Consider the following 23164-nt stretch of genomic DNA (forward strand, 5'->3'; position numbering starts at 1 on the left):
AGCTCACTGCAATCTCCACCTCCTGGGTTCAAGCGATTCTCCTGCCTCAGCCTCCCAAGTAGCTGGGATTACAGGAGCGTGCCACCACACCTGGATAATCTTTGTATTTTTAGTAGAGGCAGGGTTTTACCACGTTAGCCAGGCTAGTCTTGAACTCCTGACCTCGTGATCCACCCACCTCAGCCTCCCAAAGTGCTGGGCTTACAGGTGTGAGCCACCACACCCAGCCACTTATTTTACTCTTGTTAGATTTCTTTATTAGTCAATCCTTCCACTTTCTAAGTTGTTTTGGGCATTATTCTGAATGATTTCCAATGTTAGGAACTTTCCAATGTTGTGGTTAGAAACGTTCTAGAAACAAATGCAATATTTTCTAGCGTTGTACAGAATTGGGCCTGGAGAAATGCCCAAAGTGTGCATCTTATTTCTATCTAATTTTGTTCCTCAGGAACTGTTGTAGGTTGAGTTATATTCCCCCAAAAGATAGATTGCAGTCCTAACCCATGATACCGATGGTGTGATCATATTTGGCAATACAGCCTTTGCAGATATAATCACATTAAGATGAAGTTATGCTGGAGTAGGATGGGCCCTTAATCTAATATGACTGCTGCTCTTATATGAAAAGGAGAATAAGAGACACAGAGGAAGGCAAACAGGGAGAAGGTATGTGACAATGGAGACAGAGTTTAAAGTCTACAAGCTAAGGAACACCAAGGATTGCCAGCAACTAGCAACTAAGAGGAAGGCATGAGACAGATCTCCCCATAGAGCCTTCGGAAAGAGAATGGCCCTATCAACATCTTAGACTCCTAGTCCCTAGAACTGTGAGAGAATACATTTTTGTTATTTTAAGCCACAGAGGTTGTAGTGATTTGTTATGGCAGCTCTTGGAGACCAATACCAGGACTGAGATGTTTTCTGATTTATCATCACCCTCACCTTAAATGTAATAGCATCAATGTACTGTGTATCCAGTACGTTCCTGGCACCATGCTAAGCATAAGCATAATGTCATATCTAATTTAATCCTCACCAGCCATTCCAACCTTCTAGCATAATTTTCTCTGATGTACATATCAGGATACTAAATATTGGTGAGGTTGAATCTGCCCTAGTAAGAAGTAGACTTGATATGAATCCAAATGGATAAAAAAAATCTAAAACCAGTACTACAAACCACTACACTATGCTCCCTGTTACTAAAGCAGTATGATTGTCTTCCTTGCTTTTCCTTCCTGGCTGATGTAACATTTTGAAGATTATAGTTTCTGTCTAGTATTCTGACTTCTTTTTTAATAGGATGAAAGTTATCATTATTCTTTCCCCATACTCGATTCCATTTCTAACATGGGTAACATCCTCCGTTTTTACTATCCCTTCTCACTTCCCTTTTCTAGATAGATTTTGTTCACTAGTAAAGCTACAAAATCAGATTCGGAGAAATCTTGTTATATGTTTGTCTTTGAGAAAGAGTACATGTTAGAACAACTTATCTGAAGCTTTTTGGGGAGAGGTGTATCTAGCAAGACATAAATATGCTGTGTCTGCTTTTCCTTCAAGTCATAATTTGGTTCAAAAATTATTCTTGGCTGAAACAAGAAGCAATAATCAAATTTCTTGGCTCCAGGCTTTAAGACAAGGTTTTGAAAAGCTTCTAAAGTGACCTAAACCTTTTGGCATGATTGAATCTTGGAAAGGAGAGGCCCTAGAACTACTTTCCCTTTCATTTTGGCTATTTGATTGATAGTTGAGACACGAATTCTTATGTCATAGGTAAATAAAAAATATCTCATAGTTTATTTTATAATCTATAAATCACTTTTATACATATTGTCTCACTGGATTCTCATACACTTTGGATATCTAGGCAGGGCAGATAATATTTTTCTCATTCAGAGATGAGAAAATACTTTTGTAAGAGAAGGTATGTTTTGCTTAAGATCACATAGACAGTAAACGGAAGTGGGATTAGAACTGGAATATTGTGGTTTCCAACTTGTCCAGTTAAATTTTATAAATAGTTGCAACTTAGTAATACAAATTATCCAATTCAACATAGTATTAGAAGCCCCATTTTTTCCCAGCCTTGACCCAAACACAGAAGAGTCTCTCTTCAAATTTCCTCAAAAGAATGTACTTAATGCCCTAAAGAAAGAGTGAGAATGTCAATTTCACTGATTATTCTGTTGGGGAGTTTTAGGGCAGAAGCTGAGAATAGGGAGTAAAAAGAAAAAGACACAAAGGACGTTGAAATAGAGAGCAAGTCAAACTATCCCTATTTGCAGATGACATGATTCTATAGGTAGAAAACTGCATAGTCTTGGCCCAAAAGCTTTTTCAGCTGATAAACAACTTCAGAAAAGTTTCAGGATATAAAATGCACAAAAATCTCTAGCATTATTATACACCAGCAACAGCCGAGAGCCAAATCAGGAATGCAATCCCATTCATGATTGCCACAAAAGGATAAAATACCTAGGAATACAGCTAACTAGGGAGGTGAAAGATCTCTAAAATAAGAATTACAAAACACTGCTGAAAGAAATCAGAGGACACAAATGAAAAACATCCCATGCGCATGGATGGGAAGAATCAGTATCATTAAAATGACCATACTGCCCAAAGCAATGTACCGATTCAATGCATTTCTGTCAAATTACCAATGATATTCTTCACAGAACTAGTAAAAATTATTTTAGAATTCATATGGGACCAAAAAAGAGCCCAAATAGCCAAGACAATCCTAAGCAAAAAGAACAAAGCTGGAGGCATCATGTTACCTGACTTCAAACTATACCACAGGGCTACAGTAATTAAAACAGCACTGTACTGATACAAAAAAACAGGCACATAAACTGATGAAACAGAATAGAGATCCCCAAAATAAGGCCCATGTACCCACAACTACCTAAACTTCCACAAAGCTGACCAAAAACAAGTGATGAGAAAATGACTTCTATTCAATAAATTGTGCTGGGATAACTGGTTAGCCATATGCAGAACATTGAAACTTGACTCCTTCCCTAAACCATACACAAAAATTAACTCAAAATGGATTAAAGACTTAAATGTAAAACCCAAAACTATAAGAGCCCTGGAACACAATCTAGGCAATACTCCTCAGTACATAAGAATGGGCAAATTTCATAAGGAAGATGCCAAAAGCAATCACAACAAAAGCAAACATTGACAAATTGGATCTAATTAAACTCAAGAGCTTCTGTACAGCAAAAGAAACCAACTGAGTAAACAGGCAACCTACACAATGGGAGAAAACATTTTCAAACTATGCATCTGACAAAGGTCCAGTAATCAGCATCTAAAATAACTTGCAGGAGAAAACCAACAACTCCACTAAAAAGTGTGCAAAGGACACGGACACTTTTCAAAAGACATACATGTGGCCAACAAATATTTGAAAAAAACCTCAGTAGCACTGATAATTAGAGTAATGCAAATCAAAATCATAATGAGGTACTATCTAATACCAGTCAGAGTGGCTATTTTCAGAAAGTCAAATAACAGATGCTGACAAGTTTGCAGAGAAAAGGGAATGCTTAGACACTTTTGGTGGAAATGTAAATTAGTACAATCATTGTGGAAAGCAGTGTGGCAATTCTTCAAATAGCTAAAAACGAACTTTCATTTGATCCAGCAGTCCCATGACTGGGTATATAATCAAGAAATATAAATCATTCTAACATAAAGACACGTGCATGTGAGTGTTCATTGCAGCACTACTCACGATAGCAAACACATGAAATCGGCCTAAATTTCCATTAATGACACACTGGATAGAGGAAAATGTGGTACATATACACCATGGAATATTATGCAGCCATAAAAAAGGAGATCATGTCTTTTGCAGTAACATGGATGGGGATGGAGGACATTATCCTTAGCAAAGTAACTCAAACAGAAAACCAAGTACTGCATGTTCTCACTTGTAAGTTGGAGCTAATACATGGGCACAGAGGACGATACATACCGGGGCCTATTAGAGGAGGGAGAGGTTCAGAAGAAATAACTGTTGGGTACTAGGCTTAGTAACTGGGCGGTAAAATCTGTACAACAAACACCTGTGATACAAGTTTATATAACAAATCTGCATGTGTACCCCTGAATCTCATAATCCTCATAACCACACTATAGATTTCTAAAACTGCTGTTTCACAAACCCCTGGAAAGAGACAGACTTAAAGTTTAAGAGGGTTGAGTAGGTAGCCTGAGGTTCCATGGATGATAATGGTGGCGAACAGTTGAATTTACTGCAGAACACACATTCTTAGCTATTTTAGTGTATATGTTCCCCAAAATGAGCATTTCTTATGGGAAGATAAAACCTTGAAATGGTTTACTCAGTGATGATTCACCAGGAAGGTTAATCTTAGCATGGAATCAAACCCAGACTTTCAATGAGACAGGTGAGTGGAAAAGTGGTATAATTTGAATTAAAAGGGCTATATTTATTTTACACTGAAACTTTAGTTGGGTTCATATTATTTTTGGTTCCGAAGTCACATCCTTTAAATAATCTCTATTTTGATTGAGCACTTAAAGAATTTACTTAAATTTTTATTAAAACCTGTTTGCATAAGCTTTCTTCCCTTCTCAGTATTTGCTCAGATACCCTGATGGGCCTTGAAGAGTTAAAATCTTTAAGTGATAACAGCTCTGTCCTGTTAGGTGACAGCTTTCAGGATCTGACAGACAATCCAATTGGTGTAACAGTGATCAGACTTATAAGAAGCTAAAATCACCTTCAAATCACAATGAAATATAATGGGGAAGTTTGGAATAAAAAGTAGCCTGACAGTTATTTTGTCTTTCAAATTATTATCTGTACTGACTACATTTTTTTCCCCATAGTTAAATCTTAGAGATACACATTTTCATTTTCAGAAAGCAAGGCTGATTTAGAAACTTTATCTGAATGTTTCATAGTGAGCAAGTTTATTTGGACTCATTTTAAAAATTGAATATAAATATCTTTTTTTTTTTTTTTTTTGGAGACGGAGTCTGGCTCTGTCTCCCAGGCTGGAGTGCAGTGGCGCAATCTCGGCTCACTGCAAGCTCCGCCTCCCGGGTTCACGCCATTCTCCTGCCTTAGCCTCTCCAAGTAGCTGGGACTACAGGTGCCTGCCACCACGCCCGGCTAATTTTTTTGTATTTTTAGTAGAGACGGGGTTTCACCGTGGTCTCGATCTCCTGACCTCGTGATCCGCCCACCTCTGTCTCCCAAAGTGCTGGGATTACAAGCGTGAGCCACCGCGCCCGGCCTATAAATATCTTATTTAAAAGAGATGCTTGACAGAAAATCTTTGCACACTCACCAACAATTTGTTGACTTTTCCATATAACTCTTAGCATATATTGGAATACTTCATTAAAATCATTTGTCAAATGGCTTTAAAATGAATTTAATCCTTAGAAATACTTAGGGGATTTGTTTGGAATGAGGAAAGATAATGCACTGAGAAATGTTTTCTCCAAATTTGAATGTGTTTGAATTGTGTTTACTATCGTATGTACTATTGAATGAATTCTCAGGGTAACTTTGAATTTTCTAGAGATAACTTAAATAATTTATTCATTTGTAGAATGATTTATTTATTTTTTATTATACTTTAGGTTTTAGGGTACATGTGCACAATGTGCAGGTTTGTTACATACGTATCCATGTGCCATGTTGGTTTGCTGCACCCATTAACTTGTCATTTAGCATTAGGTATATCTCCTAATGCTGTCCCTCCCCCCTCCCCCCCAGCCCACAACAGTCCCCGGAGTGTGATGTTCCCCTTCCTGTGTCCATGAGTTCTCATTGTTCAATTCCCACCTATGAGTGAGAACATGTGGTGTTTGGTTTTTTGTCCTTGTGATAGTTTACTGAGAATGATGGTTTCCAGTTTCATCCATGTCCCTACAAAGGACATGAACTCATCATTTTTTATGGCTGCATAGTATTCCATGGTGTATATGTGCCACATTTTCTTAATCCAGTCTATCATTGTTGGACATTTGGGTTGGTTCCAATTCTTTGCTATTGTGAATAGTGCCGCAATTAACATCCGTGTGCATGTGTCTTTATAGCAGCATGATTTATAGTCCTTTGGGTATATACCCAGTAATGGGATGGCTGGGTCAAATGGTATTTCTAGTTCTAGATCCCTGAGGAATCGCCACACTGACTTCCATAATGGTTGAACTAGTTTACAGTCCCACCAACAGTGTAAAAGTGTTCCTATTTCTCCACATCCTCTCCAGCACCTGTTGTTTCCTGACTTTTTAATCATTGCCATTCTAACTGGTGTGAGGTGGTATCTCATTGTGGTTTTGATTTGCATTTCTCTGATGGCCAGTGATGATGAGCATTTTTTCATGTGTTTTTTGGCTGCATAAATGTCTTCTTTTGAGAAGTGTCTGTTCATGTCCTTTGCCCACTTTTTGATGGGGTTGTTTGTTTTTTTCTTGTAAATTTGTTGGAGTTCATTGTAGATTCTTAGCCCTTTGTCAGATGAGTAGGTTGCAAAAATTTTCTCCCATTCTGTAGGTTGCCTGTTCACTCTGCTGGTAGTTTCTTTTGCTGTGCAGAAGCTCTTTAGTTTAATTAGATCCCATTTGTCAATTTTGGCTTTTGTTGCCATTGCTTTTGGTGTTTTAGACATGAAGTCCTTGCCCATGCCTATGTCCTGAATGGTATTGCCTAGGTTTTCTTCTAGGGTTTTTATGGTTTTAGGTCTAACATGTCTTTAATCCATCTTGAATTAATTTTTGTATAAGGTATAAGGAAGGGATCCAGTTTCAGCTTTCTACATATGGCTAGCCAGTTTTCCCAGCACCATTTATTAAATAGGGAATCCTTTCCCCATTGCTTGTTTTTGTCAGGTTTGTCAAAGATCAAATAGTTGTAGATATGTGGCATTATTTCTGAGGGCTCTGTTCTGTTCCATTGATCTATGTCTCTGTTGTGGTACCAGTACCATGCTGTTTTGGTTACTGTAGCCTTGTAGTATAGTTTGAAGTCAGGTAGCGTGATGCCTCCAGCTTTGTTCTTTTGGCTTAGGATTGACTTGGCGATGCGGGCTCTTTTTTGGTTCCATATGAACTTTAAAGTAGTTTTTTCCAATTCTGTGAAGAAAGTCATTGGTAGCTTGATGGGGATGGCATTGAATCTATAAATGACCTTGGGCAGTATGGCCATTTTCACGATATTGATTCTTCCAACCCATGAGCATGGAATGTTCTTCCATTTGTTTGTATCCTCTTTTATTTCATTGAGCAGTGGTTTGTAGTTCTCCCTGAAGAGGTCCTTCACATCCCTTGTAAGTTGGATTCCTAGGTATTTTATTCTCTTTGAAGCAATTGTGAATGGGAGTTCACTCATGATTTGTCTGTTTGTCTCTGTTTGTCTGTGATTGGTGTACAAGAATGCTTGTGATTTTTGTACATTGATTTTGTATCCTGAGACTTTGCTGAAGTTGCTAATCAGCTTAAGGAGATTTTGGGCTGAGACAATGGGGTTTTCTAGATATACAATCATGTCATCTGCAAACAGGGACAATTTGACTTCCTCTTTTCCTAATTGAATACCCTTTATTTCCTTCTCCTGCCTGATTGCTCTGGCCAGAACTTCCAGCACTCTGTTGAATAGGAGTGGTGAGAGAGGGCATCCCTGTCTTGTGCTAGATTTCAAAGGGAATGCTTCAGTTTTTGCCCGTTCAGTATGATATTGGCTGTGGGTTTGTCATAGATAGCTCTTATTATTTTGAGATATGTCCCATCAATACCTAATTTATTGAGAGTTTTTAGCATGAAGGATTGTTGAATTTTGTCAAAGGCCTTTTCTGCATCTATTGAGATAATCATGTGGTTTTTGTCTTTGATTCTGTTTATATGCTGGATTACATTTATTGATTTGCATATGTTGAACCAGCCTTGCATCCCAGGGATGAAGCCCACTTGATCATGGTGGATAAGCTTTTTGATGTGCTGCTGGATTCGGTTTGCCAGTATTTTATTGAGGATTTTTGCATCAATGTTCATCAAGGATATTGGTCTGAAATTCTCTTTTTTTGTTGTGTCTCTGCCAGGCTTTGGTATCAGGACGATGCTGGCCTCATAAAATGTGTTAGGGAGGATTCCCTCTTTTTCTGTTGATCGGAATAGTTTCAGAAGGAATGGTACCAGTTCCTCCTTGTACCTCTGGTAGAATCTGGCTGTGAATCCATCAGGTCCTGGACTCTTTTTGGTTGGTAAGCTATTGATTATTGCCACAATTTCAGAGCCTGTTATTGGTCTATTCAGAGATTCAACTTCTTCTTGGTTTAGTCTTGGGAGGGTGTATTTGTCGAGGAATTTATCCATTTCTTCTAGATTTTCTAGTTTATTTGCATAGAGGTGTTTGTAGTATTCTTTGATGGTAGATTGTATTTCTATGGGATCGGTGGTGATATCCCCTTTTTCATTTTTTATTGCATCTATTTGATTCTTCTCTCTTTTCTTCTTTATTAGTCTTGCTAGTGGTCTATCAATTTTGTTGATCTTTTCAAAAAACCAGCTCCTATAGACATTAAACGACTTCCCAGGTTTATTGATCAAAATCTTTTCTTCTCAATCTCAACATATTAAAACAGCTTTTATTAAATTCAACATTGAATGATTACATTAATTTGTACTATATGTAAATATGTAGTTAAAAAGCTTAATGTTGAGAACTATAAAATTTTTTTCTTGAAAATTTCATAGTAAAATCTTTAGCTTTTAGGTTATTTGGTGATTTCTATTGGTTGTCCTAGCAACCTGCTCTCCACATCTGCTGCATTGATTGGGCATGTCTAACTCATTGTTCCTGAGAGTAGACTTCGATATAATTGGATGCAGTGTTATAACATCTCTTTATACTGAAGAATTTATTGGCCATCACTGCATAATGATGGGTTTTCTGTGTCCACGTTTTGATTGAGTCTAGTTATAGATGAAGGGCCAATTTAAATGAAGAGGGGCAACTCTTTATTTTATCAGTGATAGTCTGCATTTGGAAAAAACCCCAAATTTAAAGTGTGATTAGTTTAGAAAAACAAAACCAGAGTCATATTCTGATTTTCTTTCCTGGGGCTTCTCTTTTGATATATCATTTTTCTTTCTGTTATATACATTTTTGTCAGGCTTTTCTTAGTGAAGCAGATCCAAGGTTACATTTAGTCTCCATATCTAATATGAGAATCTCTGGTTTTCCAGGTTTATTCTTAGGTTTCAATTAATATGGATGCCTTAGTATTCTCTGGTAAGGTTTAAAAGAAAAATAATTTGGAACTATTGCCAAGGACCAAGATTACCTGGGTTAGGGCACTAATATGGGGTATGTGCAATACTTAGGATGTTTTTTGGAGGCTGTGAAAACTCATCCAAGTTAGTGCCATTCAAGCAGCACTGACTAGTGATTTTAGGGTGCAGGCTTTGTCATAGTGTTAATCTAAGTTTGTGTATTAGTGGCTTGTCCATGGGCAAGATGATTGCTTAGCCTTTTAAGCGTCAGTATCTTTATAAAGTGGGAATAATTGTAATAATTAAAATAGTATTTGTCTCATAAAGACGTTATGAGAATTAAATGACCAAGTGACATGTTTAGATATAGCAGGTGCTTAATAGCACTCTTGTTATTCTTATGTCAGCTAAAAGGGCAGCGGGGGTTATAGGAAGAGTTTGTTATCAGAAAGTATTTAATTCATAAAGCAATTTGCAAATTCAAGGCAATCCCTCTTAAAATTCCAATGTCACTCTTCACAGAAATAGAAAAAACAAATCTAAAATTTGTATGCAATCACAAAAGATCCTGAGTAGCCAAAGCAATCTTGACCAAAAAGAACAAAGCCGGAGACTTTGTTCATACAACTGGATTTTAAAATATATTACAAAGGTACAGTAATCAAAATGGCATGGTACTGGCATAAAAACAGACTGATCAACCAATGGAATAGGACAGAAAGCCCAGAAATAAACCCACACATCTATGGTCAATTGGTTTTTGACAAAGTTGTCAAGAACACACGAGGGGAGTGAACAGTTTCTTTAATAAATGGTTCTGGGAAAACTGGATATCCAAATGCAGAAGAAAATGGACTCTTATCTCACCCATTATAGAAGAATATACTAAAAATACGTTAAAGACTAAAAAGTAAGACCTGAACCTATAAAACTACTCATAGGAAACATAGAGGAAAAGCTCCATGACATTGGTATATGCAGTTATTTCTTGGATATAAATCCCAAAGCCCAGGCCATGAAAGCAAAAATAGGCAAATGGGATTGCATCAAACTAAAAAGCTTCTGCACAGCAAAAAGAAACAAGTAATAGAGAGGCGACAACTCACAGACTGAGAGAAAATATTTGCAAATCATACATCGGATAAGGGGCTAATGTCCAAAACATACAATGAACTCAAAGTATTCAACAACAAGAAAACGAATAACCCTATTTAAAAAATGAAAATCACATGAGATATCACCTGACACTTGTTACATTGGCTATTATGAAAAAGATGAAAGATAAGTCTTAGGATGTGGAGAAAAGGGGACCCTTATATACTATTTGTGAAATTATAAATTAGTATGGCCATTTTGAAAAACAGTATGTAGATTCTCAAAAAAAACTAAAAATTATCAGATGATCCAGCAATCCACTTCTCAATATACACCCAAAGGAACTGAAGTCAATATTTCAAAGATATATCTGCACTTCCGTGTTCATTGCAGCATTATTCACAGTAGTCAAGATACTGAAAAAAATCTAAGTGTCCGTCAACTGATGACAAACTTTAAAAATGTGGTATATATACACAATGAAATACCATTCAGCCTTAAAATACTGAGGAAATTCTGTGATTTGTGACAACATGAATGAATCTAGAGGACAATGTGTTAAGTGAAGTAAGCCAGGTATAGAGAGTTAAATACCATACAATCTCAATTACATGTGGAATCTGAAAAACTTGGATTCATAGAAGTAGAGTGGAATGGTGGCTGTCAAAGTCTGAAGATGGGGGGAGAATGAAGGGGGAGACATTGGTCAATAGGTACAACATTTCAGTTAGACAGGATGAATAAGTTCTGGTCTATTTCACGCCATGACGACTGTAGTTAAAAATAATGCATTGTATATTTCAAAATAGCTAAAAAAATTTTAAATGTCACCACAAAGAAATGATTAAAATTTGAGATGATAAATATGGTAATTAGCTCAATCTGATAATTCTACAATGTATACATGTATCAAAACATTTTATCCCATAAATATATACGATTATTATTTGTTAATCAAAAAGAAAAAATATTCATCCTTTGCTGAGGACCCACTGCTCCAGGGACTGGGTTAGGCAGTTGAACAGACATGCATGAGACCAAGAACCAAGGAGGTTTTCTTCCTTATATAATTCTGTACTTTCTACATTTTATACCATGAATTATTTTTTCGATTTTACAGTTTTCTTAATGTGAAAATATGTTGTCCTTTGTTATATTACTTATATATAACAATATATTGTTATATTACCTGTTAATACAACTTCAGGGAATTGAGTCCCTTAGAAAGATTTGACAGGATAATAGTTCCCATTAGTACTGCAATAGGGTGTGTGAGCTACCTTCAGGAGGTTAGGGACATAGTTTAGGAGTCAGACAAACATGGTCTTGAGCCCAAGCTGTTAGGTTGGTGCAAAGGTAATTGCGGTTTTTACCATTAAAGCAAAAATCACAGTCACTTAATACATGAGTAGCAAACTGTGGCATATTAGAAATTTTACTTCATCTCTCTGGATCTGTTTTCCGATCTGTAATATAAGAGTGATGGTATCTTCTTTGCATGGTTGTTGAAAGGTTAAATTAAGGGAGCATTTCTATATAGTGCATTTAATGAAAAGTCTGACCCATAAAATTGATCATGTATTGGTGGCTTTTATCATTAATTGAAAGATTGTTGAGGTCAAATTCCTCTTTTACTGGTGAGGAAACTGATGCATATGAAAGTTACATAACTTTTCTGAGATCTTCCAGGTAGTCTTTCCACTAAACAGGTGTTTCCAAAATGTCAGTTATTGAGTATGATCTTGCATTTTTTTCTGTATTTATATAACACCCTGGTATTATTTACTTAAGATTGTTCTTTATATTTAATCTCTTTTTCATTTAAATCAATTTGTTTAGAAACTATATATTGTTTTAAATATAAATTTAATATGTATTATAAACAAAGGGTAATTACAAAATTATGTAACAAAAACAATGTTATTATATTTTAGCTAGATACTGTTAGAAGCAATTTAAATACCAAAGAGATAATAGCTTGGGAGAGGAGAAGTTTTAAGATACCACAGCACTTCATGACATCAAGGAATTGGTACACTGGTAGTAAGAAATAGGAAAGAAGTTAGATGTTAAGTTATGGTAAGGGACTGGCCATTTGCACTTTTGGATGTCAGAAATGGATTGGAATGGGTGATAATGTACAAAGATTGGTCATGGGGGTGAGTGCTGAACCAGAGTAAGATGCCATTTCTATTTCAGAAAGATGTGAAACCATCACATACTACTCATCAGATTTCCTAAAAGGATTTGGCTTGTTACCCAAAATGATAACTATGTGAGGCAATGTATATGTTAATTAGCTAGCTTTAGTCATTCCATAATGTGTGTATATACTTCAAAGCATCATGTTGTACATAATAAATACATACAATTTTATGTCAATTTAAAATAAATAATGAAAGTGCCTAGTTTCTTTATTCTAAGTAATTCCTTAGCCATCCATTCCACCTTTATGTTGTTCTCATTTATAAGATGGTTTTATATCAGCTGTTGCTTTTACTCTTATGCTAATGCATTGAACATGAGTTTTGCAGCAGGAAAATGCATTGAACATGAGTTTTGCAGCAGGAGGGCAATCCATCTTCAGTGACAGGTTGTAATGAACTGAGAGGGTTACACTATCAAATGCATTTCTGGTTGGAGTGATGGAAGCCCCACATATACATTAGTCAAATAGTCAAAAAATGGCCTTTTGCATGCTGGTTAGAAATATCTAATATGACCACATTCAGAAAAGATGGTGTAAGGCATGTTGGAAAGAAACCTTTCTACTAGAGGCTAATTCTCTAGAATTTTCTTTAGCAACCTGTGAGTGATTGTGCTCTGTCTCAATATTGCAGGAAGGCAGTTAGTGAAGCACATACCTGAAAATGTACAATATTTCTTAAAATGTGGAAGAAATAAAGGAAATCATTAATATGACTAAGAAACTGGGAAAACCTTCCCATCCCTTAAAAACTATTTTTTCTTTTACTTCAATTCTCTTCCTCATTTTTGTTTTCTTTGTTTACATTTTTCTCTGACAGATCATCCTTTAATTTTTCAAGAACTGTAGCTTTGCCATCTCCTAGTTTCATCTTATTTCGTGAGAATAATTCACAAAGGAGAAGTTTTCAGTTTAGAGAAATAAAGGCTTAAAAACATTGTAATCAAAGCACATGAAGTATATGCACAGGGTGGATATTAATTAAGGTAAGGCAGGTTACCCCCACACATTCCAAAATACCAGGAATATTGTTATCCAGTAAAGCTTAAAAAACAATAGATTTAAGATGAAAAAAGGAACGACGAGTATTTAAGGAATCTATCCTGAGATTTTTAAAAAATATATAGAATTCAAATTAAAAATATATAGAAATATTTATAAAATTATAAATATCAATGAAGCATAACACTTCCCACATCAAATGCAAGAAAATATATCCAACTATGTATGCAATTTCTTTGTACTCTCAATGAGTTTCTACTGAAGCCAACTCTGAAAGTGGAAGGTTGGTTAACTGGTGGTATGAGGATGAGCAGTTGGATAGATATGAAATTTGAGGGAAGGGAAGCAAGAAAACTATACAAACATTTTTGTGAAGAACTTCATGGTAAATGCATTGATGAAGCCACTCAAATGATCTTTGCTATAGTTTCATCTCTAACGTGATAGGTAATTTTTCCACTGGCTGGAATGCTAGACAAAGTATTGTCATAAATTGCTTTCTTCCTATTTATAGGATATATTACGGATTTTTTCAGGTTGAAGCTATGAACTCTGCTGAACTAGACATTTTCTTTGCCTCAGAATCCTATACTAAGCTTGTGAACCATTTTTACTTTCTATCGTTTAAATTTTCCTTTAACACCATCATTTGCCTTTTCAGAACTACTTTTTCCCAAGGAGAGTGTGTGTGTGTGTGTGTGTGTGTTGTGTGTGTTTTAAGTAATATCCATTTGTAGTAAATTGTCCAAACCACATATGTCTGTGTCTTCTGGGTATGGAACACAATGTTGCCACATGGATCTGAATTTTTCAAAATATTCTTTAAAAAACCATAAGATCAACAAGAGAGTGCAAATAAAACTATGTAACTCATACTTTCAGTATTACTAGGAGAAAGAAAATACAACGAAAGTCAAATGACCTGTAAGTAAAAAAAAAAAAACATCAAATCCCAACAGACATACCAACAGTGTTTCAGCAGTGACTTCAGCTAGTGTATGCAGAGAGCAGAGTCTGAAGAGACTATATAAAACTGATTGGAAAAACAGAGCACATACATAAAGTACAAGATTCATTGTCAGGAAGAGAAAGTCTAACATTAATGCTTTAATACTGAACTCATAGGTTTGGGATTTGGCAGTTCACAGCACCAGCTACAAGGAAAGGGCTTGAAAGTATGAAACCATAGGTGACAACCTGGAAGAGTCACTGTTTTTGGAGAACAAGGAAAGATAAATGGAGAAGGGGTGGTGGCCTCTTAAAGATGTTGAAGAGGGTAAGAAACGAACTTAAAGGGGAAATTAAGGATCCTGTAGAAGGAAAGGAAAAAGATGCACCAACCTTTATTTCTTCCTTAATCACCACCATCACTGACACTATCTACTTTAATAGCACCAAGGAGAAAAATTACATGATTATCCCCATAGCTGTCGAAAAAACCCTTGATGTAATAAAATAGATACATAATCCTAAAGCTAGAATCTTAATTAGAAGCAGGGAAAGAGAGGCATTTCCAGTAATAACAGGAAAAAGCAAAGAATGTCCACTGTCCCCACTACTATTTACCACATTGGAGGTTGTACTTAATGCAATCAGTCGAAGGAAATCGATTAGAGCAGGAGTCCCCAACCCCAGACCATGGACTGGTACCAGTCCATGGCCTGTTAGGAACTGGACTGCACAGCAGGAGGTAAGTCGAGGGCGAGCAAGCATTACTACCTGATATGGTTTGGCTGTGTCCCCACCCAAATCTCATCTTGAATTCCCATGTGTTCCGGGAGGGAGCTGGTAGGAGGTAATTGAGTCATGGGGGTAGGTCTTTCCCATGCTGTTCTCATGACAGTAAATAAATCTCGCAAGATCTGATGGTTTCATAAGTGGGAGTTTCCCTGCACAAGTTCTCTTTTCTTGTCTGCTGCCATGTAAGACATGCCTTTAACCTTCCACCATGATTGTAACTCCTCCCTAGCCATGTGGAACTATAAGTGCATTAAACCTCTTTCTTTTGTAAATTGCCCAGTCTCCGGTATGTATTAGCAGCGTGAAAACGGACTAATATACCACCTGAGCTCTGCCTCCTGTCAGATCAGCAGTGGTATTAGATTCTTATGGAAATGAACTCTATTGTGAACTGCACATGCAAGGGACCTAGGTTGTATGCTCCTTATGAGAATTTAATGCTTGATGATCTGAGGTAGAACAGTTTTATCCTGAAATCATCCCCCCAGCAATCCATGGAAAAATTGTCTTCTACAGAACTGGTCCCTCATGTCAAAAAGGTTGAGGACTGCTGATTAGAGGCACAGGATGGGGGGGAAAAAAAAACCCTGCCAAAATTATCTCTATTTGCAGATGAAATAATGTACTTGAAAAACTCTAGAGAATCAAAATAGATCTAACACAAACAATAAAAGAACTCAGCATAATAGCTAGATATAAAATTAACATGCAAAAATCAATAACATACATGTACAGAAACAACCAGAAGTTATAAAAAGAAAATCCCATTTACGATAGTGAGGAAGAAATAATATATGTAGGAATAAATTTAACAAGTGTTTATAACATATGAAATACTCCTGAATGTTTCAAACGTAGGCTTGAATAAATGGAAATACATCCTATGTTCTTGGTTAGGATTCCTTAATATTATTAAGATGTCAGTTCTCTCCAAAAGATTACTTATACATTTATTGTAATCCCAATAAAAATACCAATAAGTTTTTCTTTCTTTCCCGGAGCTAGTCATGTTGATACTAAAGTTCACCTGATGATTAATTTTGTGCCAACTTGACTGGGTTAAGGGATACCCAGACAGCTGGTAAAACATTTCTGGGTTTGTCAGTGTGGGTGTTTCCCGAAGAGATTAGAATTTGAATCAGTGGACTGAGAAAAGAGCCCTCTTCCCTACCCACAATATGGGCCAACATCATCCAATCTCTTGAGGACCCAGATAGAACAAAAAAGCAGAGGAAAGATGAATTCACTTGCTCTTTTTGAGCTGGGACATCCATCTTTTCCTGCTTTCAGACATTGGGGCTCCTGGTTCTTGGGTCTTTTGACTGCAGGAGTTACACCAAAGGCTCTCATTTCTCAGGCTTTGACTGAAACTGAGTTACACCATTGGCTCCCCTGGTTATCAGGACTTTGGACTCAGGCTGAATGACCCCACCAGCTTTCCTGCTTCCCCAGCTTGCAGACAGCAGATTGTGGGACTTCTTGGCCTCCATAATCTTGTTAGCCAATGTGCATAATAAATCCCCTCTTATTTATGTATGTATGTATATCTCCTATTGGTTCTATTTCTTTGGAAACCCTAATACAGTTCATGTGAAAGTTAACATGGAAGAATAGGAAGACACTGAAAATTAAGATCTATAATTAAATCAGTATGTGGTACTGGCACATAAATAGACCAGTGGAATGCAACTCTGGAAATAAAACCAACCCTAGGTGAAAATCATTTGAGAAAGATGTATATCAAATCACTGGTGCAAAAATGAGTTTTTAAAATAACTGATGTTAAGACAAATGGATAACCACTTGAAAAAGAATAAATTTGGATTAATTTCTCATAACACATATGAGTTTCATGTCAAAAGGTAGGTAAATTTGAAAGAAGTAATTATTTTGCAGACATATTAAAAACTGATTCAAATAAGAATTTTCAGTGAGTGTTAAAACTAGGGAGGAAAGTTTAATAAAGAGCAGGATATTTGCCTCGTCTCAGTGTCTCCTCACAGAATGCTCATGTTGCAGCTATAGTGTGCTGAAACTGGACAACAAATTTACTTGGTAATCAAAATTAACACTAATTAGTGGCAGGTGGACATCATGTGCCTCCAGATACATTGTTCTGAGAAGGACAAAACATTATGGGGTATTCAAACTAAGGATGCTCAATTTACTCAGGAGGAAATAACAGTCAAACCCCAATTGAGTAACTCTCCATAAAATACTATATTCTTCAATAATGTCCATGTTGTGAAAGACAAAGGCCAAGGAAATGTTCTGGATTGAAAGAGGCTAGAAAGACATGACAACAGATTTGATATGTGGTCTTGGACTAGATTCTGTGCTGGAGGAAGAAAGTGTTATAAAATACATTATTGGTCAATGAATAAAATTGGAAAAAGGAACATATATTAAAGTATTGTATAAATATAAACTTTCCTGAATTCGATAATCATAATCTGATTATGTAAGTTAATTTTCTTGTTTTTAGGAAATACATATTTAAGTATCAAGGTTAAAAAGGGGCATGATGTATGGGTCACTTTCAAATAGTTTAGAAAAAGTAAATTATACACATATATATTTATACCCATATCTATCTAGCTATCAGAAAGAATGATAAAGCAAGTGTGGCAAAATATTAAAGTTTGGTAGATCTAGATAGGAGATAAACAGAAGTTCTCTTTACTACTCTTATAACTTTTTTGTAAGTTTGAAATTATTTCCAAACAAAAAGTTAAAACACATACATGTAAAATTTTGAAAAAACTTATTCCATGGGTATTCTATTGTATTCCACACAAGGTAGAAAATAAGACAGAAAAGGGAAGAAACTTACCCTCCAAGAATATACTGGAGTTTCAGGAAGGAGCAGAGATAAGTGTGTATCCCAGCTGTCCTTTCAAATATAAGCCTTGAAACACCAAAATCCAACTGAAATGAAAGAAAAAGGAATGCAAAAGGCAATAATATAATGACAAAAGGGAGAGGAAAATACAGCATGAAGACTCTGAAAGTTAGAAAGCACATGGTGCAGTGGTAATGGATTCAGCAGACCAGAGAAAGCTGCCAGTGAGGGACTAAGATGCGAGTAGATTCTTGTGGCAGAGCCACAGAAATTCCCAGGAATTGGAGGTGTGAGCCAACACTGAAAGTGGGGGTGATGGCCACAGAGAGGCTGTATACAGTAAGATTGGTTCAATGTCCGCACAAGAAGCATTTTAGAGCCACAGGATTCCTATTTCACTCCTCAGAGCTGCCCGACTGCTTCTGCCTTACCCAAGCAGAAGACTGAATGCTCTCTGGAGATGCTGAATAAGAGCAACTCAGGGACTGGGGACTCCAGGAGTACCTGCACTTTAGGTAGTCATACTCAAAGGATATATTGAAAGTGTACACACTGAAAATATCCCATTCAAGTTACTCCACTTGCCTCTGAGAAACCAGACTGCCAAGTTTATATACTTAAGGCAGGACATTGGGATTTTCTCCTGGGGAAACTAGCTCAAGAAGACTTAGAAGTACTGATAAGTGTCCCCGGGAAATACTCCAGTCCAGTAATTTTGAAATTAGGATGATGGCTGATAGGCTTGGACTATGCATCTACTTTTTAGGTCTTTATGGAGAATTTTTAATACAAAAAAGTACAAAAGGAAAAGATTTTAGAAGCAAAAGACAATACATAAAAGTTAACAAAACTTCAAAAAATATCTTGAGATAGGGAAAAGATGTCTCCATGGAGTGAAAACTGGGTGCAATAAAAAGAAACAGAAAAAGGACTTTTGGAGACTGAAAATATGACAAAAAATTTAAAAAATTTGGATGATAAAGTTGATATAATTTCCCCAAAAGAATAAGACAAGTAGAAAATTGATAAGGTGTAAAAGGTTAGTGGAAGAGGTCAAATATCCAGATAAAGAGAATTTCAGAAAGACTGAGGAGGAAATAAGGTAGAAAATTGTCAAGAAAATAATTAACTTTTATTTCTAGAACCAAAGACATGAGTTTCCAGCCTGAGAAAATTACCTAAGTATTCAAAAGAATGTATATGTACATTCACAATAGCAAACAGATTGAAATGTCAAATTATTTATTTGGATAATTTAATATAATCCTTCCTTTCACTTTGTATATACATGCCATGATTAGTATTCAATATCTTCCTGGTACTTTCAGTCAACATAAAAAGGGAAGAAAAAGCAATAAGCTATATAAGGAAGAAATAGATTTTTATCACATATGACATGAAAATTAACTATTTTTAATAAGTTGATAAAATAACATTTTATTATAGATGACATGAAAAGCCACTAGAAATAGATTTTAGTGGAGATACAAGATTAATGTGTAAAAACGAATAGCATTCCCTTATATCAGAAATAAATTATTAGAAAATATAATAAAAAATTCTAGCTCGCAGTAGAAAATGCTTGGGAATAATACTTCAAAAGTTCAAGATCTTTTGCTGGGAAGTCTCTTAGGCTGCATGACCTGGTTCACTGCAGAAAAAAACAACAACAACAACGAAGGTCATAGCAAATTGTGGCTCGGTTTCTGCAGAGGTTCTAGCAACTCTTTGAAGTTGGGCATTGACACCCAGGAGGCTTCCAATTTGATACATGGACCTCTCCCTATAGTATTTTGAAACCACAGGGCTCCCTTGCTGTGGAAAACTACTTAATGGTATTAAGCGTCTGTAGCTCTCGAAATCCCACTTCAGAGAACCATGTATGAACCAGAGCCAGCCATCACCAGAACCCAACCATGCTGGCTGCGTGATCTTAGACTTCCAATCTCTAGAATTGTAAGAAATAGATTTTGATTGTTTATAAGCCATCTAGTCTATCATAAATTGTTATAGCAGCTCAAATGAACTAAAATACTTAACACCTGAGTGTTTGCTCAATCTCTGTAGTCAAAGAAATGCAAATTAAAACACTGAGATACTATAATGTTTTACCTGTTGTACTATCTAAATTAAAGAATAGACAAAAGTGTGGAACAAGGCTCCCTCCACACTGTTGAATGGGACAGAAATGGGTATCACAGGTTTGGTAAGAAATTGGGCAAGAGTATAGAAATTTTAAAATGTGCTTATTTGTTGATCCTACAATGCCACTTCACACAAAAGTGTATTTGTAAAAGGATAATTGCAGAATTATTTGAGTTCCATTTTGAGCTCATGTGAAATCAAAATAATATAAATGTGTATCAACAGGAAATTGTTTAAGGTATGGCATGTATACATAAATATATTTGTGCATATAGGTGTCTATACTTATATATGGACATATGTCTCAAAATAGTGTACAGCCATTAATAAGAACATGGTAGCTCTGTATGTTCCTGTATAGAGATTGCCTTCAATGTGAATGAAAGTAAAAAGTATTACTTATATGTAAAAGTCACACATTTAAAAATCTTATATTTAAATAATTTACTTATAAATTATTTATCGATGAAATGGAGTATTACGTAGAGAATTATCCAAATTTTCTAGTTTACGATTTAGACAACGAGACAAAACTAACAAATGGAGAACAATCAACATGAAACTGTCAGAGGAGTAGCTCTTCATGTTTTTTTTTTTTTTTTTTTTTTTCACATTCCTGGAGACATCAGGCTACATTAGAGGTAACAGAGTCTTTGAACTACATTTGACTCCCAGGGCTAGCTGAAAAGCCCTTTCTTCTCACAACTTATTTCACAGGCACTGTGTCATTGACCTTGTGTTAGAACCACTAAATCAGAGAATGCCTTACGTGGTCCAAAGTTGCATTAAGATTTAAGGCATTTAGGATATGGAAAGTTGATGCAGCTGGAGAGGTCTTCAGTACAGAGGTGACACTGAATGATGGCTGTGTCTGAATAGGTAGGATCTGAGGAACTTTACATCTTCTTCTCTTTCAGGTCCAGGAATACAAATGCTGATGTGATGCTATTCAGATCCTTAAGGTAAGGCAAAATTCTGATTGGAGTAGAACACTTCATAAATATTTTTCAACGTATACTGAGAAGTTGCTCTGTGACAGATGATAACGCCAAGCAGCTGGGAAGCAAAGATGAGGAAGACATGACCCTGTCCTGGAAAAGCTTCTTGACTTGAAGGTAGGGGAAGGAGCTGAGAGCATTTTTATATTTTCTGCATCTACTGCAGACAACAATGTCCTGTACATCTGGCTGAAGGCCAATCTCTAATAGGCTAATTTCTCTATGCTGGTGAGATGAGCAAAACACATGGAATCTCAGTTGACAGATAATTCAAGCAGGTTAATCACTTCATGCTCATGTTACCCCTCTTGGTCTCCTTGAAAGATCTTTTCCTTCGGTTTGGGCTAAAGGCTGTTTGTTTTACTGACCTCAGTGACTCAGTCTGGGATTGGCTAGTCTAGATTCTAAGAATGCTCAGTTTTCTTGTTTTCAAAACGAAATCTCAATATCTATTAAAGAAGTAAAATGTTATTTTAAGTGCAGTAATCAATAAGCCTGAAGAATAATGTTTGGAGTGTTTATGGTTGCGTCGAATGGCTTGTATTTTGAAAATGTGCTCCTATGGAAAAAATACTTTTAATTCGGATGCTTAATATTTACAAGCTGCAAAAAGATTCAGAATTAATCATATTTCTACAGTAACAGTGATGAAAAAACCCCATTGTTATAATGATTATTCAATTTCCATTCATAATTTAGCCACCATACTGTAATTCTACAGTTGTATTTATCTTCCCTGTGTACTTTTGCTCCAGTCTGTTTCTCCTCCTGCTTTCTAGCCTACTGCTGCTCATTGCTCTCCCTCTAATCAGCAAGAATCTGAATACTTGAAGCCTTTTCCTTTGGCTCTTCCCTTTCTTTTACCTCTATTATCTGGTCATTATTAAAATCGTATCTTGCCATTTGCCTTCCCCAAATATATTATTTTATATTTTATCAGTAAGAAAACCCAGTTTTAAATTATCTATATGGCTTTGCAAATAAAGACTACATCTCCCAGTATTTCCATATAGCTAGATGTACTTATATGTTTTAGTTCTGAACAATGAGATGTAAGCGGAAATGCTATTCAGAAGCTTCCAGGAAGCGTCTTAGAAGGCAGTGTGGGTGCCATTTGTCATTGTCTTTTTTGTCTCTTTCTACTATATGCTCCCTGTCTGGAGCAAAAGCAGCCATTTCGAGACATGAGGCAACATGCTGACAAGCATAGTGGAACAGCAAGGTGGGAGAATGGTTGCTGGCCACTGGAAAGCTGACATACCAGCCCTGAACTGCTTAATTCTGCATTTCTTTCATATGAGATATAAATAAATTTGTCTTTAAAAATCAGTTTTAGGTTCTCTGTTATGTGAATCAAATCTAGTCCTGATTAATACTCTTTCCTTATACTTTTGTCCCATTCTTGCCGTTCTCACTATCGTTATTAATGCCACAGGAAATTGAAAATCAATGGAATACAGACAACGTGATGAAGGCTTAGCAGCACAGGCTTTGGAGTAATTTCTTTTTTCAGTCTTTGCTCTGTGTTAACTTTACCTCTCTGTGTCTTAGTTTCCTCATTGCTAAATGGAGACTTCATACATTTATTTTCAGGAATAAATGAGATAATGCATATGAAAAAAATCATATGTATAATGCCTGGTGGTGAGAGCTGTATGAAAAGGTAGCTCCCTTAATATTATCATCTTGTTTAGTTTGACCTAAGGGTGAGATAGTAGAACAAATGCCATTGAACACAATATACTGATTGAATAGTTAAGTAAATATTAACCTGCCATTCACCCTCTTCTCAGCTCAATCATTTTTATAGTTATACTGAAATTTTATATTTGGCATGTTTATATTTACATTTAAACTAAGGGGCCCAAA

The 23164-nt window shown here is 36.1% G+C and overlaps 1 long non-coding RNA gene across 1 annotated transcript in view; it reads left to right on the top strand.

Annotated features, from left to right (window-relative positions):
* LOC131383326 (uncharacterized) overlaps positions 1-22514 on the top strand; it is a 31697-nt gene extending 9183 nt beyond the window's left edge. Inside the window, exons 2-3 of the long non-coding RNA XR_009213298.1 lie at positions 21215-21259; positions 21337-22514. This is a non-coding gene — a long non-coding RNA (uncharacterized LOC131383326). The remainder of the gene's footprint in view (positions 1-21214; positions 21260-21336) is intronic.
* The last annotated feature ends 650 nt before the right edge of the window (positions 22515-23164 follow it).

Source organism: Hylobates moloch, unplaced genomic scaffold (assembly GCF_009828535.3).
Source record: "Hylobates moloch isolate HMO894 unplaced genomic scaffold, HMol_V3 SCAFFOLD_4, whole genome shotgun sequence".
Classification (NCBI taxonomy): Eukaryota; Metazoa; Chordata; class Mammalia; order Primates; family Hylobatidae; genus Hylobates; species Hylobates moloch.